This window comes from Protopterus annectens, chromosome 6.part0, assembly GCF_019279795.1.
Source record: "Protopterus annectens isolate FY-2018-M chromosome 6.part0, PAN1.0, whole genome shotgun sequence".
Taxonomy (NCBI): Eukaryota; Metazoa; Chordata; order Ceratodontiformes; family Protopteridae; genus Protopterus; species Protopterus annectens.
The window spans coordinates 338484152-338512094 of NC_056737.1; positions in this window are offsets into that span (position 1 = coordinate 338484152).

A 27943-nucleotide genomic window follows, 5' to 3' on the forward strand; every position below is an offset into this window, starting at 1 on the left:
TATAATAGCTGAAAGAATGGCAAAAGTATTGCCAAAATGATAGTTATGGAGCAATGTGGTTTTGTGGGGGAGGGAGTCTAACATTTACACCATTAATAGAACAACAATGATCAGGGGGAAGCAGAATGCAACAAAATGCCTCTATTGCTGATGGATTGTGATACAGAGAAAACATTCAACAGAGTAAGCTGAAATTTTACGAGTATAGCAATGGAAACAGTTGCAAAAATGTAAAGTGAGAGGGGTCCTCTTTGATAAGTTGTGTCTGAACAGAGGAACCTGGCCGGGGTGACGGCTTTCCCCTTTGTTATTTGCCTTATATTTATAGCTATTGGCAAAGAAAATAAGGGACACAAAATTCAAGGATATAATTAGTATAATGATTGAGAAAAGTTGGCTTTATTTGCAGTTGATATTATTTTGTACCTGATTAAACTAGAAAAGGATATCTCAGTTTCAAGTGTTTTCAGGATATACAGTAAAATTAATGAAGATAAAACAAAGGCTCTAGCTATAAACTATATATCCATACTTGAATTGGTTCAGCATTACACATATTTAAGGGAACATGAAGCAATGGAGAATTTAGGAGTATTGGTTAAAAAGCACTGTTATGGCAGCTAAGGATATATGGGAAAAGACTACAAAATCTGAGAAACTGGAAGCTCTGTTTTATGGATGTGGATAACATAATGCAAGTAGAGAAAATGTTTTAGTCCCTTTAGTTTTATACACAGGCCAGGCATGTTTTTATTAACCAAAAGAGAAGTTGTGGATAGCAATTAATAAAGAGTTGAAGGATTTTATCTGCGAGAGGAAGAGGGCAAGAGTCAAGTGGGATAAGTTGATCCTTCCAATAGATTAAGGGGGTTTAAGATTACCTGATTTGAAGAGATATTTTAGAGCTACACAACTAATGCTTATATATAACAGAAGCCAAAAGCTATAATTTAAAGTGGAAAGGGATGATGATGAAGCAGGGAGGTGGGATTCATAAAATAAAGAACGAGTGGGATTTTGGATACAGATTCTTAAGGATAATAACAACAGAATGGGTCTGTATAGAGAGATGATAAATCAGCAAGCAAAGGAGAGTAGTATTGCTAAAACTGAATTCATCCTCAAGTCTTGGTGAGTCCTTCACGAGGTGGACTCTGATTTTCACAAAATCTCACCAAGCTGACACTGATACATAGGTTGTATTTTATATAGCATATATCATGGACAGAAGTAGGTCAAAAAAGTGGGTCTGAATGAAGAGATGATAAGTCAGTAAGCAAAGGAGAGTAGTATTGCTAGAATTGAATTCATCCTCAAGTCTTGGCGAGAACCTTCATGAGATGGACCCAGTTTTTCACAAAATCTCACCAAGATGACACTGTGGCAACTCTGACACAGTCAATGTTGAGGAGTGATAGGTCAGTGAGTTCTCATATGACAGAGAAGCAGATGACACAGGATGAAATTGAAGAGAATGTGCCACAGGAAGATGCTATAGAACTTTCTATAGAATGCCTGCAGGAAATAGAGAACAAAAAATGTGTCCTCAGTTTAGAAGAAAATGAGTTAAGAGAAGAGTTGCTTGATTTAATAGAGATAGACATATTAAGATCAATAAAAGAAATAGACCCCAAAAGTCAGAAGTTTGATAAAATAAATTAACACAGTAATTTGGACTGTCCAAAGAGATCCATGCATATAACATTAGTGAACAGGATATATTACTGTACAGCTAAATTAATAACAGATAAAATTCTGCCACAAAAACAGTAAGTAAGGGAAAGATAGGGGAGAAATCAAATACCATCATGGAAGTATCAAATTGAGAAAACTATAAAGCAATTAAAGCAAGAAGTGTCATGGTTAGAAGAGTATAGATGAGGGAACAGTTGAACAAAAATACTCAAAGATAGACATGATAAAAGCAATGCACAGTATATAACAGATCAGGATTTCTCATGTACTATTGCAACTAATAAACTAAAAATATCAGCACAGGTAGAAAAACTTAGAAGATACACAGATAAATATAATGGAAAAGTACAAAATAAGCAATTTATTGATGACCCAAAATGTTTTATAGAGAATTGGTAGACAAGGTAAAAGGAACTGAAGGACCACCAGGGGACCAGAGAAGTAAATATTGTGGGAAGAAATATCTAGGGAATTGTTATGGCTGGGCTTGCATAGGCCTTAGAGCCAATAGCCTAGTACCAACCTATGAACCAAAAAAGAAGAAATAGATACATTTTGGAGAAGTACTTACAAAGATCCTGTGGAACATAACAAAAATGCTAAATGGGTAGAAGAAGCAAAAGAAAGAATAAGAAGTTCAAATGTACAGGATATGCAGTGGGATGAAGTAACAGCCAGAGAGCTTGAAACAAAGTTAAGAAAAGTCTCTAAATGGAAAACCCCAAGCCCAGATGCAGTGCCTAACTTCTGGTTAAAAGTATTGACATCTTTGCATGAGGATTTAGCCATGAGTAAGAACTATTTATATGCACACCACAAACAGAACCCAACCTGGCTAACAACAGGAAAAGTAATGCTCCTACATAAGAGTGAACTTGCAAGCTACCCTAAAAATTATAGACCAATAACTTGCCTTCTAGCGATGTATAAACTATACACTGGAATTGATGTTGACGGAGTTTATAGTCCTTTAGAAGAAAACTCAATTATGGCAATAGAACAAAAGGGCAATAAAAGAAAGTCATATAGAACAAAGGATCATTTGTTGTTAAATAAAGTCGTAGTGGAGAACTGTAAAAAGTGGAAGAGCCTAAGTGTGGCATGGATTGACTACATAAAACATTTGACAGTATCATAAATAGATAAAAGAGGGCTTAAAAATGTATAAGATATACCCTACACTGATACACTACATCACAGCGACCATGAAACATTATTATTCCAGGGATAAAAATTCAAAGGGGGATATTCCATGGTGACTGCCACTGCTGCTATTCTGCCTTGCCGTTAACCTATTAAGCTGTCTACTTAACAGCTTAGGCCACAGCTATAATTTGGCTCCTAGAAATCAAAGTGTTAAGAGTTATCTTCTCTCTGTCGATGATTTAAAACTGTATAGCTCATCAGATAAGGAACTGAAAGCACAACTGCAAGTAGTCAAAACTTTTTCAGATGATATAAGAATGTCATTTCGTCTTGACAAATGTGCAAAAGCCACATTTAAAGCAGCACCAAGAAAACATCCGTTTGGGATAAGAATGTGATGTAAAAGAACTTGAACAAGAGGAATTGTATAAATATTTGGGAACTGATAAAGGAACAACAATAAAACATGAACAAATATGAGTAAGACTTGGTAAGGAATATTTTAGAAGAATTAAATTAATCCTGAAAAAAGTATTGACATCCAGGAACAAAATTCAAGCTATAAACCAATTTGCTCTTCCTGTCTTAACTTACAGTTTCAGAGTGATTGACTGGCCCCAAAAGGTGTTGGATAGATTAGACAAGAAAACAAGAAGGATGCTTCATGCTTACCAGTTTATAAAAATCAGTGCATACCGAGATTATATATTCCCAGCTCCAAAGTGGTAAGGGCCTCCTTGAAATTGATTACATGTATAGATCTGCAATTGTGGGACTGCATACATATCTGCTGACCTCACAAGATTCAAACATAGTGGAAGTTTTGAAACATGAGAAGAATAAGTCTAAGATGACTTCCCTTCTTAGTGTAGCAGAAGCATATCGATGTCAAGCGGGAATGGAAATCAAACCAGAAGTAGATAAAAAAATCAGGCAGCAACTAAATGTACCAAAAAAACAAACGAAAGAATATAAGGTGAAGGATCAGATGAGAAAGCAACAAATGTGGAAAATGCATAAATATATTTGCAAATAAAGAAAACTCCTGGAAGAACCTCATGTTGATCAGGATTGAATGCAGGCATGGTTATGGAGAGAAAAATTCAAACCAAAAGATGAAAAGTTAATATTGGTGGCCCAAGATAGTGAGCTACGTACATGTTTGTTTACAAAGTCCATTGAACATGTGAGAGAAATAGACAAATGTAGATTTTGTAAAACAGAATTGGAAACAGTTGCACACCTTATTGCTGCTTGTGATATACTAATGGCAGAAGGACTGCATACTGAAAAGCATAATAATGTGGCAAGATTGTTGCACTGGGGACTGTGCAAACATTATAATATTGAAGTAGCTGAAAAACAGTGGAAACATGAGCCACAAAGCATCATAGAAAATAATGAAATCTGCATCACATGGGATCATTGCCCATTACCAACAGTTCAAAAGATAGATGCAAGAAAACAAGATATAGTGGTCCATGAAAAGAAGACAAAAGTAGCATTGATCATTGAAATTTCTACACCCAGTGATGACAGTGTCTTGCATACAGAGAGACACAAAGTCATATAATATCAGGATTTGCAAGCAGAAATGAGAGCAATGTGGAAAAAAGATAACCAGACAGTTCCAATTGTAGCAGGAGCACTGGGTCTTATAACAATAATCTAAAATTGTATTTAGATATGTTACCAATACATGTAACTCCGTATGAATTGCAGAAGGAGTCATTACTGGGCATATTGCGGGTTCTGCGAAGAGCACTTCTGGATGTCATCAAAGATTGAAACAATACTAATTTCATGAACTTTAATCATACTTTGACTTAGGAATGGGGTCTATTCCTGTCATGGAATTAGAAACCCAAAAGATTTGGAAAAATTAAAAAAATTATATTCATAAAGTAGTCAAACTTATTCCAAGAACTAAGCCAACACGAGAATGGAGAAATGAGATTATTTTGATAGGGATGCTTGCAACTAGAAGACAGAGAATAGGCAAGAGGGAGTTCAAAATTACTGGAGAAAACTGGCAAAGGAACCAAGATGTTGGGAGCAAATAACTAGAGAAGGAAAAGTAGTAGAATAGGAAGAGGTCAAGAAGATATTTGGACTGCAGTCTAGAGACTGCCTTCTCTATCAGAAATTGATATCAGAGCATAGGCAAAAAGGAAGGGATAGGGGAATCATAAATAAAAGACCTGCTGTGGTAGAGGTTTTAGTTGAATCTAGAACAGAAGTTGTTATTAAAAAGGGATAATTAGTAGGGCATATAAAATATTGCACAATAACGATAGGAATCAAACAGAGTAGATTAGAAAATATTGGGTAGAGAGGTTGGATTAGCAGTTCACAGAAATACAATGGGAGGACTTATGTATGGCTCCCAAATATGCAACAAAGTCTAGAAGATTTAGGATGTTTGATTGGAAATGTTTGCATAGGTATTTTAATAATCCAAGCAGACTCTAAAGAATGTTTTCTCAGGTAGATGGCAAGTGTTGGGGGTGTTTGGGGGAAGTAAGCGGTAACCAGGAACATAAGTTTTGTGAGTATAATGAGTTGGCAGACTTTATAAATTCCTGTTCTCTGTCAGGAGTATTTGGTGAGCAAATGGGTGTTACTAATGAAATGATTTTTTTGAGCTAGGATACAGGATCTGAATTGCCTACACATAGTAAGACCTTATTACGTTTAATTCTGGTAGCTGTCAAAAAAAGCAATTACTAGAAAATGGAAAGCAAAGTCTAAACCATCTGTATTTGAAGTAATTAATATTGTAACAGATCAGATAAAAGAACTGGAAGTGAGATCTTTAGAAAAGGATAGGATCAAATTACATTGAAAATTTGAAATAGTAGGAGCAACACACGCAGAACAATGTTTTGGAGGAAGAATGAGGAAATGGATATTGGCCTATGTTTTAAGTGAAAATGCAATAAAGGAGTGAACAAATTATGATAAGGTGCAAACAATTAAAACAGACTTTAAGAAGTCAGTAAACCTGACTATGCTTCAGTATATGTTCATATTTACTTTTAAGGCTGCATAAATAAAGGCATCAGGAAGCAACAAGGAGAAATTTAGCAGTAGACTAGCAGATCAAGACCAAGAATCAGCTAACAAATTCCAAGAGATGGGAAACCTCACAGGGATACACCCTGGGAAGAATAGCGATTGGCCAGCTGCTGTAAATCTGTGGCCCACAAAAGGTGATGCACCAGAGACTTATGCCATATTGTCTCAAGATACAGCAAGTCCCAGAACATCAAAACAAGAAAGTTGTTGTTTTGCAGTAGTTGACATTTTATTGCATCAGGACTTACTAATAATTTAATTGGGGTATTTGAAAAAAAGTATGTGAAAGAGATATAAGACAAGTTATATAGAATGTCCAAAGTTGAATGAGACTGCAATTTGAGTAAAATGGAACAAGATTGCTATTAGAAATAGCTATGGATAAAAGCATACGGGTTATGAAACCTGACAAGGGTATTGGGATAGTTATTATGGACAAGGGGATTAGTCCAATGGCATGAATATTTTATTAATGAATGAGACATATCTGGAAAGTTCTGTGAATTAAATTCATATAATATATAGGACAGTAGATTTCCTTTTGGAAGACATGTTATACCAAGGGCAGATCAATGAAGACGAATATGGTTTCATAAGGAATGAATATCCCATGGTATCCAATATTTTTGGTACACCTAAAATCCATAAGGGGCTTAAAAACCCAAAATTCAGACCCATACTTGATGTAAAACATTCAAATACTTGTTTTATTAGCAGATATTTGGATGTTCAGTTGCAAAAGGGCCTGGTGGCCTTTTCATACATTTGTAAAGATTCATGGCAATTTCTGGAGAAATTGAACCAAACTTGAGATTAGTGATATGATTATTCTGGTCACTATTGATGTCTGTAACCTCTTTTCTGTAATACCCCATGATCAAGGTTTGACATGGTTAGAGGCACAATTAATAAAAACAGGGATTTATGATCAAGATCAAATAAATAAGTTTATAAAATGAATGGAGGTAGTACTAAAAAATAATTATGTATACTTTGAGGGACAGTACTATAAGCAGGTAATAGGAGTGGCAATGGGGGGCAGCATGTGCCCCCATTTTTTTTAACTATGTCATGGCCTATTGGGAGCAAGAGTTTATTTTTGGAAGTGAATTTCAACAAAGAATTTTATATTACACGTTTTTTGGATGATATATTTATGGTGTGGAAGGGTACAGAAAAACAATTGAATGAATTTTTGGACTACATAAATAAAACAGTGGAGTTTTTAAAATTTACACATGAGTTTATTAGGCTAAAAATTACATATTTGGATGTGGATTTAAGAACTGATGTTAAAAATAACAAGTTGACATATATAATTTATCAGAAACCCACATTTTCCAGTTCATATTTGGAATTTGGTAACTGGCACCCTTACCATCAAAAAAAGTCCATTATTAAAGGACAATTGGTTCGGGTGGCTAGAATGGTGAGTGATGATAGTATATTTTTGGAAGAAGTAAAATTCATAATACAGTTGTTCAGTAAAAGGGGCTAGCTATCCTGTGAGATGTTGAATCAAGTTAGAGAGGAAGTTGTAAACAAATGGATAAAAGGAATTTATAAGCCCATTTTAGAGGGAAATAATGGAAGAGAAATAGTACCCACTGTATGTATAGAAAAAAAGGAAAGGAATGATGTAGGGTTAAGGTTTATTACCACATTTAATATGGATTCCAAAGAAGTTTCTAATATCCTCAAGTATAATTGAAATATTTTGCATTTTGACCAGAATGTGGCCTAAAAAATGGGTAAGTCACCTTTAAGTGTATACAGGAGAGATAGATCATTCAAAAACATTTTAGAAATGTGTAGTAAAACGGATGAAATTCACAATAATAGACCAGTAGGAAATTATAAATGTGGGATGTGTATGTATTGTACCAACATTTTGGAAACAAAAGATGGTTTTAATTTGAATGGTAGATACATTTTTTTAAAGGGGCATTTCAATTGTTGTAGTAAAAATATTATTTATATGGCCAAGTGCCAAAAGTGCCCAATATTATATATAGGAAAAACAAGTAGACATTTTAAAGATAGAATTAGTGAACATTTACTAGATATTAAAAATAGGAAAATGACTAATGCCTTAAGCAGGCATATTCAGGGACATAATGACCATGGTTTTAAGTTTTTGGTAGTACAGCAATTGGTAAAGGATCCTCAAGGGAGAGGTTTAGATGTGCACCTGGATATATATAAATTAAAATGGCAGTTGCGGTTGAATGCAGCACAGTATCCAGGTATTAATGAGAATGTTAGCATTTCTAGTGTATATTAAAGTTAAGAAATATTTTAAGTTAATTGTTTTATTTAAGAACTTGTGATTAATCTCTTAAGTACAAATTTATATGGTTATAATTGGGGTTATTGATTGAATAATGAATTTAATTAATGTAATATGTGTTTTAATATATAAGGGCTGGGTTTTTGTAAAAAAGTTCTTCTGAAGAAGTCTCATACTGGGAGAAGAAAGCGCTCAACCTTGGTTTCTGTACAACTAATAAATTCAGCTTGAACCTTTCTGGTCACTGTACTGGTTCACCTTGGTTTTAGTTGTTAAGAATAGAGATTGGCCAGCTGCTGTAAATCTGTGCTTCACAAAAGGTGATACACCAGAGATTTATGCCATATTGCCTCCAGATACAGCAAGTCTAGAACATCAAAACAAGAAAGTTGTTATTTTCCAGTAGTTGACATTTTATTGCATCAGGACTTACTGTGTCATACATTGACTGAGGTTTGTGGTGCATGGTAGATGGAGAAGGGTGATAAAGTGAGTTTTACTGCTGTTTGTCACCTTCTTCCTCTTCTTCAAATTTGTGTGAATTCAGAGTAAGTACAGTGATTCTCACCAGTTAGAAGATTACAAATGACCAAAAAAATTCTGTAAACAAGTTGTGTAAATGTCTGTAGCAGTGTTACAATGTCTTCATTGCAAAATATTAGTGTTTCTGTAAATAAGTAATGATCTTTTAAGTTGTACTTGTTTCTTTAAGAACAGACAGATAGGATATATAAGTGAGAGCAGATTTCTTTACTGAACTAATTTGTATAAAAGGGGGGTGAGACAGCTTCAGCCATACAGCATTTATTCTTTATGAAAGGGGACTTGGTGGCCAGAGCAGCAGATCTGGAGATCACAGTTAAAGAAGACCTGGAAGAGGAGCTGGATATTTTTCCTATCAGATGACTCCAAAAAGAACTACAAAAACTGTTTCTCAGTAGTGTAAAGACTGGTTTTGGTATCTTGCTGGGTTTTACTTATGCCAAAGGCTTTATATTTGTTTGGAAGAATCTGCATTTAAGTTCATTTTTAAATAATTATAAACCACATTGTACCTAAGGAGCTTGCAGAGGATAGATTGTGACACAAGTCATTAATGCCAAAGTCCTGAGACTACACTTAATGCTGCCAGCTTGAGTATAACTTCCCTAAAAAGAGTGAGAGAAACAGTCTCGTGGTATGTGGTGGGAAGTTTTCCTCTGGAGTGCACTGAAATGTAAAGCAGTTTGCCCAAGTGACCAGAGCAAAACAATTACTATATATCATAAAAGCTGCAGCTGAAGGAATGGTCACAGTAGCTACTGTAAGTCAATCACAACACCTAGGTTTGTGTCGCAGTTAAAACAAAAAACCCAAGAGTGGTCCCTCAGAATTTAACTTACTACCTTTGAATGGTGTGTCCAATAGGAAGAATGGAACTAAGCCATCTGGACTGGGATCTTTTCAGACAGATAACTGGAAGACCACTGATATCCTTCATGGGAATGAAGGGACTGATTATGAGGACTATGATAAAGTTAAAAAGCATTTACTTGCCAGAGTTGATGCTAAACAAAATATAGTTGGACATTTTCTTGTAAAAATGATAAGGTCACAGTTATCTGACAAATCATAGATCCTGAAGTTAAACATAATAAGACTATACTGGTAGAAATTACATCAAATTACACATTTTAAAGATCCTTACCTACTGCTTTAAAGGAATGGGTACATCAAACTGATGTTAAAGACTTAAAAGAATTTTGCTCTACTAGTTGAAAGACGTGTTATGCCATGACAATGTGTTTAGAACAGAGCAATATAGACCTGTAGTACAATCTATGCCAAAAGATGGTAACAACAAAAAGCATTAGTTAAAGACATACTCTGTTTTAAATGCGCAAAAATAATCAAATAACTAGATTTTTTGCTAGTGATAGAAGCACTATTACTCATGTGACAATTATAATCTCTAAAAAAATATGTTACTAGCGATACCAATGGACTGTGATAAATTATCAGCTAGAATAGGTGAGACCTCATTCTGTTACTATCCTACTGCAACATTCATTAAGTATGTTTTAATTTATGGAAAAGTGGTGGAAGGAATACTAGACTCAGGCAGTATGGTCACACTTTGAAAAGGATACTTTATAGGTCAAAAGGAAACCAGAAGTAACAAAGTATTTGAAGCATTGGACATTTGTGCAGACAAACAATCTGTAGTTACTCAGATAGAAATAGAAAGTGTATCATCCTATTGCAGCTGTAATTAATTTGATGCATGACATGATAAGAGTAAAACATGCTCCCTGCCATAAAGAAAGGTGATGACAATGGGAAGGAGGTAGATTTCTGGTAAAATCCCTTATCATTATGTTGAATTGAACCAAAAATAGAATAAGCCCACCAATGTATCTCTGCTTTACCTGGGAATGGGGGGCAACTTCTATGAACATGCATTAAAGTGAATTAATTTAACAAAGGTCAAAGTATTCTGTACAAAGTCTATAAGGTTCAAATATCTGGCAAGGGATTTATAGGGTGGCGGATCATACACTGTACAAATAAATATGTCAGCATACATCTAGTACTGAGCAGCCTGCAAGAAGAAAACCCACAGAAGAGAGGAACTCATACAATAAAACATTCTAGCATGTTATGTGCATTGCAGCCAGCAAGAATAGAACCACTAGAAGGAAGGGACCTATACTCTAAGACAGTGCAGACTAAAACGTGTTGCAAAGCAGAGAGGAAATTTCACTGTAGCCTGAAAGTGCTGCAAAGCAGGGAGCGAAAAAACCTGAAGAGTAGGAATCACTCACTGAGAGTGTATGTTTTAAGGGAGTGAAGTTAGAAGGTAGGGAAAACATAAACTGAGCAGAATTCTAAACTTATTGTCAAGCTAAAACTAAAACAGAAACTCCTAGACATGGAGAAGTCCAAGCAACAGGTAAGTATTGAGGAAAGGAAACTTATTGGTTAGAGAGATTTCACTAGTATAGTTAAACAGGAATACATTGTACCCAGTTAAAATGGTAATACTATTTCTGTCAGTGTAAGACATTACAATCAATTAAGGGAAGACTCTAGACAACAAGTATCTATCAATAAGAAAAGAGTAAAATGAAAAAAAATGTGCTCTAAGATACCATTTTCAGAGGAAAAGCAACTTGGAGAAGAATGGCAGAGAAAATCTGGTGCTCAGTTACTCTGAGACAGAGCGGTAACAAAAAAGAAGATGAAAAGAAAAAGGAAAGAGTAATGTCTACTCAGAGACATGTTCCTGTTAAACCCAAACATAGGAAAAAAGAGGGTTCTGTGATTCTGGTTCATAAAGGAAGGATTAGGAAAAATTAAATAAGGTAGAGACAACAACTGACAGTAAAGAATACTCTAGTGTGTGTTGATTGGAGAGGAAGTAATTCCTTCTATCTCATGACAGACTACCCTTCAGAAAACTCCAGAGTTGGCTCACCTTTGGGCAGGGTGAGGGAATTTTAAAAAGGCTCAGTTAGAAGATGACAGTTCGAGCAGTGCAAGGGGAAATATAGGTGGATTTATAGAGGCAGAAGTTGAACAACACATTGCTTCTTCTTACCCATACTTTGAGATACAAAATGACGTGGTTTACAAGAGTAAGTAAAATGACAACAGGAGACCACAGCAGGTTGCAACATAATGTTACATACACATTTTGGTCAAAACAATGCTGATAGCTTGTATAGTCAAGATAATATATTTCTCAGAGTAGAAAGTCAAAATTAGGATAACAAGAGGAAGCACCAGAATATTAAATAATCCAAGATGAATAGTAGCCCTTGGTTATGTAGTAGAGTAAATATAAGCATCTTAGCTGACGTATATGATAAGAAATGTAGTGCAAAACACAGCCATCCACAGTGTTTTTGTGATACAGCATGATACCATTATGGTTAAATATTATGATACTTGTATCAAAACAACATTATTGATGGGCAGCTAGAATCATCACAGAAATGCCTTTTCAAATGCAAAATGATAGTAAATGTAATTAAATGTGGGAGAGATTAGTTTCACAAGCGGTAGTTTGTCTTCCAGATCAGCATGGTACAATGACTTTACTAACAAAAGTTGACATTGCATGTGAGGCAGAAACTCATAAGCAAAGCACTTCTAATAGAACTTGAAGTGAAGTGATGTTAGTAAAGTATCTAGAAATGCTGCACAAAACTGACCGTTCAGAAGACAAAATTAATTCACAGTTTAAAATGTACAGTTTGTTGCACAGCATTCTCTGTGAAAGAAGGAATTACTGATATTAGTTAAGAAACTAGCAGGTTTTATGCACATTTAGACATTGCCAAAGAAAACAGAGAATATGGAAAAACTCCATTTAAATATGTCATAGAACACAATGTCATCTTACAAGACAAGTGGTACTACACATAGTACAGCAACATATGGAACAAGCCCAGGCTATATAACAGGGAGTATATATTGCGAATGCAAGGACCACAGAGTGTAGGCCTAGACACGAATTACTAGTACTGGTTCTGTCAGCAGAAACTAAGTCTTTGGCTAATTGGCAAGGTCAATCTGAAATAAAAAGAAAAAATTAATAAGGTGAGATACAGAGTTAGACATACTGGTAGGAGAAAACCAGAATAAATATACCGCACCAACATTCTGAAACCATCAATGGAAGTGCATACCTCTGCAGTTAGTTCAGCAGCAGAGATTAGTAAACCTGATGAAGAAGGAAAGCTGATTTCTCTGCCTAAATGCAGGTAAATAGTACCCCATCTAAGCCATAGAAACAAGATAAAATGTTTCTGTTAAGGAAAAAAAATAAGCATTTCTGAGTTGTCTGGCAAAACGAAATTGATTCAACTGTGGGTTACGAGTACTCAAGGAGAAAAAGTTAACTTAAAACCTTATAGAATACCTGTGCCAGGAAAAAAAGTATACAGAAAGTAGTAAAGAATTAGCTTAACATAAAAATAATTAACAAGTGACTACAGCAATCCTATAGTATCATTTCCTAAAGCTAGCAATTGAAAACAATGGAAAAACATTTCCAAAGATGATAGAAGCCCAGTGAACAGGCTTGAGAGATTAGCAGAACGGTTGGAGAAGGTACGGGCTTTACTTCCTCTACATGAGCTGCAGCCATCCAGAGCTGCTGGCTGCACTGCCTGATTTACCCCTTCAAAAGTGGATGGCCTGTCACAGGCACACAACTCATCCAACAGGCATCAAACTGGGGTTTCAGGCTGAAGGGGGGGGTCATTGTAGCATAGTGTGGTGATTCTCACCAGCTGAAAGAGACCAACTAATTCAAAAATCTCTAAGTAAGTTGTGAACATAATGTCTACAGCAGTATTACAAATATTCAAGTGTTAAACAAAGCAACGTGTTTCTTTAAATAAGTAGTGTTAATTGTACATGCTTTTTTAAGAACAGATACCCAAGTGTATCAGTGGGAGAAGGTTTGTCTAATAAACTAATGCATGCAATATAAAAGGAGTACTGAGACAGGTTCAACCAGAGAGTGTTTACAGTTTATATAAGTGTTAAATAAAAATAAAGATTACAACACAGGAGGCTCAGATGCAAAAGTTTACTAGTGTACACCAGGAGGCAAAAAACGTACAAGTACAGAATTTTGTCTGACATGATACAGGAAGTATACAATTCTTATAGTTTCTACTTTCTAGTTTGTGCCCACCTTTCTGACGTGGTTAGTCACAGGGCACCTACATCACTATGGTTCGCAACATCCTATTCATAAAGATTGCTGATGTTACATATTTTAAAAAAGCTTTTCCTTGGGAATAATATAGCCTTGCAAAGCACCTGGTCAGTTATAATGTCTTTCTGTAAATGTTACTCCTTCAAGGTTTCAGGCCTGCTTGAATACAATCGCTGGTTCAGTCTTGTAATACACTTCTTTGTTCTTCTTGCAACATTCTCCCAACAGCTGCATCTTATCTTGGTAACATTTACAAGGCCAATTGTCCCAAAGGAAGGAGAAGAAGATTTTCCATGCTTTATACATTCAATTTCCTGACCCAGCAGATAATCGTTAGTGAAAAACATAAGCTTGCTGAGCTGGCTACTGCCAGGGTCAGAGTTCAAATACACTGCAGTTCCAAAGCTTCAAGCAATTACATGTAAAATCATTCTTATTGCCATATTAATAATAGAATAAAATTCATTATACACTATTTGCTTTTTAACTAGCACTTTATATATGTTCAAATACATATTTTTCTAACATTTTCCTCCCTTTTAATACTTTTTATTCTATTCTGAAATATAAACAATGCTATTTCGTCTCCTAGCCTTCTCTTTTAAGGACTTTCAACTAGGTAAGTCATTTAGTTTATACTTCGGAAAGAATTTCATCTGAAATTAATATTTCTAACTCAATGTCTTGGTACAAAGTTTCAGTTACCGATATATCAATAAAATCTTTGATTAATCTTTTCATGCAGGGAATCCCACAACAGACACATGCTCCCAATAGGAGCAGACCCACACAAATAGCAATCAAGATGTTCATTGGATAGAACCCCACCCACCAAACAGATTCTGGAAAAAGTTCGTCGGTGGGTTTGGGCCTGGTTCAGTCATGGCCGATACCTGCTGTATTACCTCTAGGTGGTCATTAATTTCATGTCGATTGTCTGGTATAAACGCACAGCATTCTTCTTTGATAAGCGCGCACGTACCACCTCTCGCCGCTAGGGTGAAGTCAAGAGCCATTCGATTTTGTAGCACAACAGTTCTCATTGCATTCAGTTCATCAGTCATTAGTTCGAGAGCAGAAAAAGTTGCATTACTCATTACTTCGAGAAGTTTCGACAGCTTTCTCAACTCCCAGATCGATTTGACTGCTCCATATGCTGGAAGTATTCCAGCCCAGGATATTACACTGTCACTCAAGTCCATATGAGTCAATTTTTCTCTATTCTTTACGGAATGATGGTCTTTCCAACCAGCTTTGATTTGTCCCACTGGATTTACAGGTTTTCCGATTGGACCTTCAGATGGTCTGTACACTAGAAGAGTTGGGTCCTGCCCTTCCTGTCCTGCTTGAGGATTTGGTACCTCGATAAGTGGACAGATTTCTTCCTCATTTTCCTCTAGTGTGTTTTTTCCTATTTGATACGAGTATGTGTCCCCAAGTGTTTTACGTGTCTGGGACCTAGTTTCAATAGGATCTCTAACAAATGGTTTTAGTGTCATTGTTACATCAGGATAACGTGGAGGTGGACTAGCTTGTCCACCTGCTTCATATCCTAAAAAAGGCATCGGAGGGGGCGGGGGAGGAGGAGCCGTCGCTATTACTATGTTATTATCCTCTTTATCTAAAAATAACGTCTTAGCATTTTTAGTTTTCTGTTCCCTTCGGTTTACTTCCTCAATCCACCTGTGTGCCTGAGGAATGCCTAATTGTTGTTGCTTTTTTGCATGACCTTCTGCGTCAGCTTTAAGTTGTTTTAAGAGTTTAACTAATGAAATTTTATCCAATTTACCATCGAATCCGTATTTATTAACCCATTTTGTATAATACCTAACATTATCAGCCTGTTGTAATTGCATATATTTTGCATCTTCAGTTAGGGCCGGATCTCACGATGTTTTAGTGCACTGATTTTCCATATTAAAAGAAAATGTTACATAACCCTTTTCACCACGTGGTATTTCAGTTCCTTACACAGTTTATCTAGAATAACTGCCTACCTTATTCTGTTTCCCTGATCTCTGACAAAATATACAGTAATTTCCTTTTGTCCCTGATCTATATAACAAATCTTCTGACAATAATATTTACTGTAACCTAGTCCCTGATCTAAAACAGAAAAAAGGCAAATATCTTCCTACCTGAGCCTCCTGAGTCGACCAGTTCGAGACCGCTCTTCGGCCGCAGATCAGAAAGTGGCCAGCCTCTCAAAATGACAATTCAGTCGGAGGTCTTTTATATTTCAAGAAGAACCGTTTCGGTAGCTTCTCCTGCGCAGTGTTCGACCACCGGTACACTCTGATCTGTAGCTGTCCGAGGGTTTCCGGTTCAAGGAGGACCAAACTGTTAAATAAAAATAAAGATTACAACACAGGAGGCTCAGATGCAAAAGTTTACAAGTGTACACCAGGAGGCAAAAAACGTACAAGTACAGAATTTTGTCTGACATGATACAGGAAGTATACAATTCTTATAGTTTCTACTTTCTAGTTTGTGCCCACCTTTCTGATGTGGTTAGTCACAGGGCACCTGCATCACTATGGTTCACAACATCCTATTCATAAAGATTGCTGATGTTACATATTTAAAAAAAGCTTTCCCTTGGGAATAATATAGCCTTGCAAAGCACCTGGTCAGTTATAATGTCTTTCTGTAAATGTTACTCCTTCAAGGTTTCAGGCCTGCTTGAATACAATAGCTGGTTCAGTCTTGTAATACACTACTTTGTTCTTCTTGCAACATTCTCCCAACAGCTGCGTCTTATCTTGGTAACATTTACAAGGCCAATTGTCCCAAAGGAAGGAGAAGAAGATTTTCAATGCTTTATACATTCAATTTCCTGACCCAGCAGATAATCGTTAGTGAAAAACATAAGCTTGCTGAGCTGGCTACTGCCAGGGTCAGAGTTCAAATACACTGCAGTTCCAAAGCTTCAAGCAATTACATGTAAAATCATTCTTATTGCCATATTAATAATAGAATAAAATGCATTATACAGTATTTGCTTTTTAACTAGCACTTTATATATGTTCAAATACATATTTTTCTAACAATAAGAGGACTTGGTGGCCAGAGTGGTGGCTCTGGAGAGAGAGAGAATCAATTATAGTGAAAGAAGAACTGGAAAATGAGCTATAAATTGTTCCTATCAAGGATCAGAGAAATCGCTACAGAGACTGTTTCCTAGAATGAATTTGAGGTGTTTTCTGTGTTTTACTCATATGTTTTGTTTTTTAGCATTCTTATTAAATCACAAGTTGCATAATGGCGTAGGCACACATATATTAATAGAAAAGAACACAAACCATAGGGACATTTTCATCATTTTAACATAATATATGTATATGTTTATTTTTTTTAAATTATCATTCATGCCAATGTTACATAAATTGCTTAATTTCTGCTTTCTCTTAAACCGCATTCTTCTTCCTAAACATTATCTGAATGTATTGCTCATGATTCCATTTATTTCTAGTTAATTTACTCCTTCACTGTTCTAAATATCACACCTTCATGTATTTTGTCTCCTTTGCAATACTCAGTACTTCAGTTGCAGTTAGTTTATATTTTGATTTCCATTTTTCTAGTATTTACTTTTTAGGCAAGTAATAGCATTAATTACTATAGCTAAGCAATTTGGATCCTGTGTCCCAGCTCAAAATAATAATTTCCTTAGTTCCAATCATTTGCTTCCTCAACATTACTGACAGAATACTTTATAGGGATTTTTTAAAATCATTGTATTCCCAAAAGGCATATTCCCAGGTACCTATCTCTCTTTCCTATCACACCTTTGACATTTGCTGTCTACCTCATGCACAATTCTCTAAAGTCTGCTTGGGATATAAAAATATCCATGCAAACACTTACAAGCAAAAATTGTATGCCTTCTGGACTTTATAGCACACTTGGCAGTCATACAGATGTCCACCCATTGTTCCTTTGTTCCTTTGAAAATTGCCTTTCCTGTCTCTCTTTTCAATATTTTCTAACCTCCTCTAATTGACTGTTATAATTATGCAATATTTTATGTGCCATACTACTTATACTTTTTTTCACAGCAGCTTGTCTTCTAGACCCAACTAAAAGTTCTACCAGTGCTGTTTTGCTTTCTTTTTACTTAGCTCCCTTTATCTTCTTTTGTTTGCCTGCATGCTGGCTTTAATTCCTTGTGGAGAAGACAGTGTTTAACCCACAGTCCAAAGTTCTGCTTGGCTTCGTCCCATTCTATTACCTATCCCTTTCTAGTTATTTGCCCCCTGTACTTGGTTCCTTTGCAAATTTTGTAATGTAAATTCTTGTCTGTTTTCTATACCACCACTTGCATTAATCCCTGCTGGCAAAATATTCTTTCTTTATTCCTACGCTGGCCTAATTCTTAGAATACTTTATGAATATAATATTCCGTATAGCTGCTGTTTTTCTTGTTAAGTATCTGTATCCAAAATCTTACTGTCTCTTTATTTCTCTAACTCTCCATCTCAAATCAACCCTTTGTACTTTGATTTATAACCTTCTGCTTATGTAATACATATGAACCTTAGCTGCATAGCCACAAAGTATCCCTTCAAATAGGTAATCCTAAACCACCTTGTTCCAGGGGGAGAATTATCTTTTCCTACTTAACCTGCCTTCTTCCCCTACCAAATAATTTTAATCGTCTCTTTATTAATTATCATCTAAAGCTTCACTGTTTGATAAAATATGCACAATATGTATATAAAATTAAGGTATTGAAAACATTTTCACTGTTTATATCTTACTATCCATATTCATGATGAAGAGCTTTGTTTCTCAGTTTTTTTATTATCTTCCAACATATCCTTTGCTCCCATAATAGAATTTGTTTAAATCCAAACACCTAAATATTTCATCTTATCAGGTCCCCATAAATATGGGTATTGATGAACCAATCCATGTGTGGGTGCATATTTTACCACTATAGCCTTTATTTTATCTTCATTAATTTTATATCCAGAAAAAGACCTGAAACTGTCTCAAATTGTTCCCCAACACTGAGATGTTCTTTTCTGGATTTTTCAAGTTCAAAATAATGTCATCTGCAAAGAAAGATACCTTATATTGATTGCCATACCATTTATATCCTTGAATTTGTGAACCCTTTCATTTCTTCCTCAATGTCTCAAAATGTAAAGCAAATAACAAAGGGAAGTTTTTGTGCTCCGGAGTTAACAAAAATAGTTGCTTAACAGCAACCTTTCTAAACCCATTCTTATTAGCCAAATACTTCCTTCTTTTCCCATTAGCACTCTCTGCAGTTATTCATCTTCTTGTTCCGTGAGATTCCCTCATTCTGGAATACTTTAACCTTTGTCAAGCCTTCACAGTTATTTGTATTTCTTCTTTTCCATGTCTCTTTCTTTCCTATTTATGCCCTGTTTTTCAGCTACATTTTTATTTTATCCCACTTACTAGCTATCCCTTCCGAAGAAATGTCAGTCTTCCCCAATAACTCTCAAATAATTTGCAGTACCAGTTCTTTAAAATCTTCTCTTTTTATCAGCTGAGTAGGAAAGTATCAGTATCTCATCTCTACTTCATTACCCTGCAGCTTTATCTTAGTTTTTATTGGTGCATGACCTGAAATAGTTAATGGATATGTGTCAAAGCTAGGATAGATATTACATATATTATATGTTATGGATACTTGTTACGTTATGGTTTTGCAAACTGTTTTTTTTAGCTGTAATAGCTTCAGTTGTAGCATGAGATAATAGTGTTACTAACCTTGTAATGCTGTATGACCATGACTGCTGTAGTTGAAGTATTTTCTTGCATAGATTTGCTTCGGCAAATTATGCATTGCATAATTATTTGGGTTTAGTTGGTTACTCATTTTTCAATTTTTTGTTTTGTAAAGTACTTTTAGAAAAAATGCACTGTAATAAAATTAAACTTGATGTGAAGTTTTCCCAAAGCAAAAGAATCCCTGTGGATACTGTACATTTGGATCTAGTGAATGCATCTGATGCCATTCCTCGTACTGGTATTACTGACAGCTCATACACCTGTGGGATCATTACCTACAGTGGACTCTGTGTGTTAGAATGGTTAAAAGACTACACAGAGATAATGTGAGTCTCTGATCCTCTAGATGAGATACATGTTACAAGTGAAGTTCTAAAGGAATCTATCTTGTGTTCTTTTCTTTCTGGATTATTCATTTGACATAGTAAGCCAAGTAGATCTGGTTAATAATGTTTGCCAAATATTGCAGTTTAGGCAGCTTTATGATTTTATTGATGCTAGAGTAAAGCTTCAGAATTTAATAAATGAGCTTTACAGCTCACAAGGTTAAGGCTGTCAGCTGATTCCCTCACCTCACAAGCTACTTTAGGGCTTTCTCTAAAAAAGGATGTTGTATCCAGTAAGCTGTCCTATTATTAATAAATAAATAAACAGCTACACAAATAATTAAATAAGCATGCACACAAATAACTAAAAAAATAAATTAAAAATAATAAGAACTTCCATTGTCAGCAAATGCTGTTGTGGTTATTTTGGTAGAAAGATTTTCTAATTTCCCTTTCTGCATTATTTGTAATAGAACAACATTAGAATCTGAAAGCTTATTGCATTAAGCTCAATGTTAAGACGGTATTTGTGTAAACATGGATGTGTAAGTTTATTCTGACTTGTGCTAAATGCCCATTAACATTAAAGATGAAGAGCCAAGGACATCTTAATTTATATTATCAGTGGGATGATGATTTTCACAATTTTCATTTAGATGAGGGCTGCATTCGTCTTCCAGATCTCACAGAGAAAACAGAAAACAGGTGTGATAAGGGCGGGGGGTACAAATAAAAACAAAACACCTAAATACTTTCTTTCAGTTCATTTCACCCTTTATAAGTGGTTATGAAATTTTGAATGCCTATAATTAGCTTTTGTAATATAATATCCATTTATTGTAGCAATATACAGTTTATAAAATCTGGATTTAATTTTGTTGCACTTAAATGATTATAGCAGATGACAGGACAGGTTAGAACACAGAGAAGAATAGAATAGCAACTGCATATTCTTGTGATACCAGGAATTCCATTTCATACTGCCCATGACCTTGAGAACAGTCAATCGCTTTAGAGCAACAGTAATTAGTCATTCAAAAACAATAAGATGGCAGCTACAGATCTCCAAGTCTACTCTGCATACAAGCATGACACTATGAAAGCTCAGAAAGCAAGCACTAACCATTTAGAGACTGCAGGTAAAGATAGCTAAATTGATGCTGCAGTATTGATTTGCATATCATCAGAACCCAGTGGATTGATCCAACAATAGACAGGTTTGCCTTACAATACTTTTTTCAACAGTATTTCTAAAATAAGTTAGAACTGTAAAGTATTTCACTTGTCATAATTTCTTAACAGATCTGAAATGCGCCATGCAGTAATATATTATCAAGACTACAGTATACAGAGAGTTAGCTAATTTACTTTTGTGATGCTTTGAGAACAGTTGTTAGTTCCAGCACATCACTCACTTTCTTTTAATTGGTACCGTTAGGACCTTAGCATCATATCCCTTTAGCATCCCACACCATAAAATCTAATGAATCCATCACATTGTTGTTTAGGGGAAGGACATCGTTTCTGTTACAGTGAAGATTAAGGTATAGAACTGTGTAAGGTAGCCAGAAATGAAAGCTACATCTTTATTGATTTTGATGTATAACTTGCAACACAAACTAGTGTGTCTTGTTAGAGCATGCGTCCTAACTGGGAAAGTATAGTGCTTTGCTAGGCCTCACCAGTGACTTTGAAAGTGTATCTAAGATTAAGTAGGTATTACATGCTGCAGACAGGGTCCTAGATTTGATTACTTCTCATGGTCAGACTGATTGCATCAGTCTCACAATCCAAGAAAAGAAATGAGGGGATAACTGAGTTATAGCAAAACTGTCATAATCTCTGAATTTTTTGCATTATGCATTATTAACATTTTCATTATGTGCCAGGTTTGATTAATTTCCCACTTGCAAACTTTGTGACTCTGAACAAGTCATTTCACTAGACCAAGTTCCCTGGATTGCCCCTGAAAAGTGGTACTTGTACCTAGTGAGTTTACCCAGTTAATAAATAAAAATAATTAAACTCAAATGGTCTGCATAATGATAGGCAAAGAGTAGGCTGCACTGAGGAACAGTACATGTGAGACGATACATCGTTCTAATGCACTTTGGTTACTAATGAAATTTAAGTCCATGCTGCACTGGCATTTCCCACGGAATGTATGGGCTGCAGAAGTAATATTGCTAGGCTCATCCTGGAGGGATTCTTCTTTAACTTTTTACTAAAAATAAAGAACACAAAGAAGAGTGCAAGGTGCAGCAAGAATGTTAGTAATTATTGTCTTTATTATTATTTTAGTATTATCTAGAATAAAAATGTTAAAACCCAAGAAACCCAGTAGTGTTACAAACAGTATATATAATAATAATAATAATGCATTATAAAAAAGAACACTGGAAGGCTACAGCATTAAGGGAGTAATTCATTAATATATGTTTGTATGTATGCATTTAAAAACAAGTCATCTCCGTGGTATCTCCGAAATCTCTTAACAACCCACTAAACAAGTATAGTGGGTCCAAAAACAAAACAATGTAAGAAAATTCTCTGTGTCGAAGATTTTCAGTCCATATAGCTATAGTTAATCACTGTATATTAATCAGATCAGGCAATAGTAGTAGAAGTAACAAACTTAAACTTGTGTTAAGTAAAAAAAAATAATAAAAAATATATAATTGTACAGAATTTCTAAGTATTCGAAAGTAATCCAAGCAAGGCAGGCAGTGTGTTTCCAGTTGAAAATCCTTTATTAAATACATAGACAAGCAATCCAAGTAAAACAAAAATAGAGTAATAGTTTCCTCACAAGCTTTCTAAATATATATATACTTTTTATCAAGCAAGGGAGTGGTTTATTGTGCTGTAAAACAAAGTGTTATTGGTTCTTCATCTTCAGGCTTTTCCCGGTTATGGGTTGCCACAGCAGGTCATCTGTCTGCTCATGAGTGGCAGTGAAGTTTTTACAGTATTGAGTTGCCAGCCCAACCTTCCACAGAAGGCACACACTTGCATCTAGGGCCAATTTAAAGTGTCCAATCCACCTACTGCATGTCTTTGGGAGGAAACTGGAGCACCCGAAGGAAACCCACGCGACCACAGGGAGGATATGCAGACTCCGCACAGAAGGCACCCCAGCCAAGTATCGAACCAGATAACTTCTTGCTGTGAGGTGGCAACTCTAACCGCTGCACCACCATGGCCACCCTATTGGTACACATGTTAAATTCTCATCCCTTCCCCCATCAGTGTGACATTCTAGCTGGTCCTGCCCTACTTAGTAGCTGTTATAATAATATAACCCTTATGTACTTTAAATAAAATTTATAATGATGTAGTGCCTCTTATTTAACCATATTATTAAGCAGATTATTAAGTCTGTGATTTTATCCAAGACAATATACTACATGGCTGGAAATATATCAACCTTAGTCCATTTGGCAATCAAAAACTATATATAAATATATACATATACACTTTCCATGTAAAAAATCAATTGTAAAAAATCATATTCTATTTTCATAACCTATTGTTAACAAAGATTGCTTTTGTCCTTCTAGACTTCTTCAGGTCTGTGTACAAGAACCCTAAAAACTATCTATAAAAATAGATATAATTGTATAATTAGTTAGCATTGTTATTACACATCATTTTGAATAAAGTGGAAAAAAGAGAACCAGAAAAAGAAAAAATAATAAAAAAATGTATGATGATGGAAACAAAATATACACTTATATTACAACTGATTTAAAATGGTATTTAAAACCAACCTTCACTAAATCTCCCAAGTAGGAGAATGTTAAGAAATTCCACAGAGAAGAATAACAAATACAAAAATAGCTGCATCCTGACATACACTTCGGATTATCACAGTATCAAAATGTTATTGAAGAAAACTGGGACATTGTCACAGGAAACCCTTTTCTGATTAACATCGTAGGTGAAGCCCCATCCTTTATTTATAGGAAAGCCAGGAACATTAGAAGTTTTGTTGAATTTAAACCTAGACCATATGACAGAAACACTAAAAGATGTGAAATTAATTGTACATTTTGTATATTTATACAGCAAGGTGATAGTTTTTATTGCCCTTATTTAAACAAAATCATTAAGACCAGTGCAGGGGGTGACTGTAACACTACAAAAGTAATGTACAGGGCACAGTGCAATGAATGTGATGTCTTCTATGTAGGAAAGACTGTAAATAAACTCAAGCATAGGATTTCATGTCATCTGTCAGAAATTCGCTCTGGATGTAAAAATAATGCACTAGCAATACACCTTTCTCTTCCTAAAAGACACACAGGTTTTAAGTTCCAGATCCTGGATCACATAGACATGGGTGATCTAGAAGGAAACATCCCAAATATTCTGGAGAAACATGAACTCATGTGGCAATTAAAGCTGAACTCTTTTAGGAAGCCTGGACTAAACTACTACTGTTCAATTAAAAGTGTACTGGAACTTAGAAAATTGCCACATTGTTTACATGACTAATTTTATTTTATTTTATTCTACCAACGGGTTTTAACTACCATTTAAATCAGTTGTAATTTAAGTGTATATTTTGTTTCCATCATCATACATTTTTTCTTCTTATTATTTTCTTTTCCTGGTTCTCTTTTTTTCAACTTTATTCAAAATTAAGTGTAATGACAATACTAAATAATTATACAATTATATATATTTTTATAGTTTTTAGGGTTCTTGTACACAGACCTGAAGAAGTCTAGAAGGACAAAAGTGATCTTTGTTAACAATAGGTTATGAAAATAGAATATGATTTTTACAATAGATTTTTTACATGGAAAGTGTATATGTATATATTTATATATTTTTTTTGATTGCCAAATGGACTAAGGTTGATATATTTCCAGCTATGTAGTATACTATCTTGGATAAAATCACAGACTTAATAATCTGCTTAATAATTCATTTAAATAAGAAGTACTACATCATTATAATTTTATTTAAAGTTCATAAGGGTTATATTATTATGACAGCTACTAAGTAGGGCAGAACCAGCTCGAATGTCACACTGATGGAGGAAGGGATGTGAATTTAACAGGGTCTATATTAGAACATCGAAATTTCACAATTTAGAATGTTCTAACATCGACCCCTTTTCAGCGAATGCTGACAACATCGAACATGCAGAACAGCGAATTTTTTCCTATGGAAAAAATTTGCTGTTCCGAAACACATACACACAACACAAGCACATCAAATAAACAGCAATCCACACACATACACCTAAAATTGTACAGCTAACCATACACTAAACTGTACAAACACCACTAACTATCCACTTACCTTAACCCAGACCCTAACCCTAAGGTCCATCACTATCGCACACTCACCTCACCCGTGCCCTAACCCTAACTCACCTAACCTGCCCTACCCCTCACATCCACACAATCGCACACATACCTAACCCGTGCCCTAACGCTAACTCACATAACCCACGCCCAATCACACACTTACCTGAACCCAACCTGTAACTTTCCACCATAGCTCTGAAAATAGCGAAACAACAGAAATGGACAACCAAATTCTTTCCCTAGGAAAAATTTGGTTTTCTGTCGTTTCGCTATTTTCAGCATTCGCTGAATAGGGGCCAATATTAGAACATTCGAAATTGTGAAATTTCGATGTTCTAATATAGACCCCAATTTAACGTGTACCAATAACACTTTGTTTTACAGCACAATAAACCACTGCCTCACCTGACAAAAAGTATATATATCTTTAGAAAGCTTGTGAGGAAACTATTACTCTGTTTTTGTTTTACTTGGATCGCTTGTCTGTGTACTTACTAAAGGATTTTCAACTGGAAACAGACTGCCTGCCTTGCTTGGATTACTTTCGAATACTTAGTAATTCTGTACAATTATATATTTTTTATTTTATTTTTTTTTACTTAAGCCGAGTTTAAGTTCGCTACTTCTACTACTACTGTCTGATCTGATTAATATACAGTGATTATGTATGCATTTATTGACAATTTGTTGACCACGCTTGTCCTGGGACATTTTTCACATGTGACCCAGGAACAAAAGAGGTAAACAGAATACAAATACACTAGTAAGAGTTGGAATGCATATAATTATTAGTCAAAGAGGTATACCATGTAACATGAATAATTAATAGTTTATATTTCACTAGTAGCTAGAGAAGAACAAGAGTTTAGATAAACATTATATATCACAAGTTTTAGAGCCACTTTATATACAAAAGAACAATGGCATTTCCATTTCAGTGTGTACACAGTGGAAGCATTACAATGTGCCAGAATGTAGATGCAGTACAACGTACAAATAAATCTGTTTACGAAAATTAGCAAAAGCAAGAGAAGAGAAAGAATATGTCTTTACAAATATAGATTCCCTGCAATTAGGTGACTGCACTGCACTTTGTTATCACAGTTGTAGAAATTTAAACTTGTTGGGCTGCTGCTGCTTGAATGCGATGGAGGACAGAATTTATGCCTTTGTCAATAAAGCATTTGCAGGAGTAGCTTTTATTAGTTTTTGTCCTAAATGCCTGGAAATGAATTTATGTAATTTGTTTAGGATGGACATCCCAATTTGCTGAGGCTGTTTACAAATATAAAACAGAAACATTTGCTAATTTGCTATAATTCACTGGAAATAATACTCTTGAATGTTTGCCTCATGTAAGAATTAAACAACATGATCCAATTAATTTTTTTAATTTAGAAACTTGGTAGCTGACTGAAAGCATTCATACTTTGTACAGATATCATAAAAGCATTCAGTGCTGTTGGGATTACATAATTTATTCGCTGCAAGTAAATGCAAAGTCTGTGAAGCAAAATCCTATTTCACATGGGAAGCAAAATTGCAAAGGAATACTTAATTAAAGTCTGCATAAGAAAAGAACAAAACTATGAAATGACAGTTATATATCCACATTAAGAGACACAGAAGTAGGCAAGCAATGTAAGAAGGATATATGTCGAACTTGTAGGATACTGGAGTATACATAAAGACACATTACCATAGCAAAAAAGAAAATTATCTCTTTACAAATAAATGTTGGAACCCATGAGTAGAAATAAAAATAATTCTGAACAACTTATTTTCTAGAAGGACACAGAATGAAAGTAATCCAGAAGAGAGAGAGAGAGAGAGAGAAAGAGAAAGAATTAAGCTGAGCAAAGTCTGCGTAACAAACCATATGAAAGGAGAAATATTCAGATTATAAAAGGTTGATATGTGCACTCACTATAGAAATGGGCCAGGCTTGACATCATGGACAGGTAAGACCATTAACAGTGTGCAAATGAACAATACTTTTCAGAAAAAAGGCAGTTAGGAACTTAGATGTGTCATATAAAGAAATACATACAAGACTGCCCTAAGGGCTGTAATAAGAACATTTTTTTCTCACGTAGTTATACAGGTCCTAAACCGGGAGAAAGAGTGTTTAAATCAGATGGGAATTTAGGATACCACAATGGACAGATATAAATCATTTCTCCTCTGGGACAAAAGAATACAAGCTGTTAAATATAGCTAATTAGGCAACAGATATAAGCATATTACATACACCAAGCAGTACTTCTTTGGTATCAGAATCAGAATTTTTTTTTTAATTTTTTTTTAGGTTTACTGTCATCTATACATGCCCTGATACTATTCGCCCTGATACTATTCATTAATAATTTTTATAAACCATCATTTTCATCTTGTCTGTTAAAAGTGAATTCGTGTGGAGTCTGCATGTCCTCCCCGCGGTCGAGTGGCGTTCTGAAAGACATCCATGAATGGGCGTGTCTTCATTTAAGGTTGGGCATCAAACTGGCAACTCGGCACCGTAAAAATATACTGCCAATCATTAGTGGACCGAAGTTCTGCTGTGGCGACACCTAACCCGGAAAAGCCGAAAGACCAACAACAACTGTTA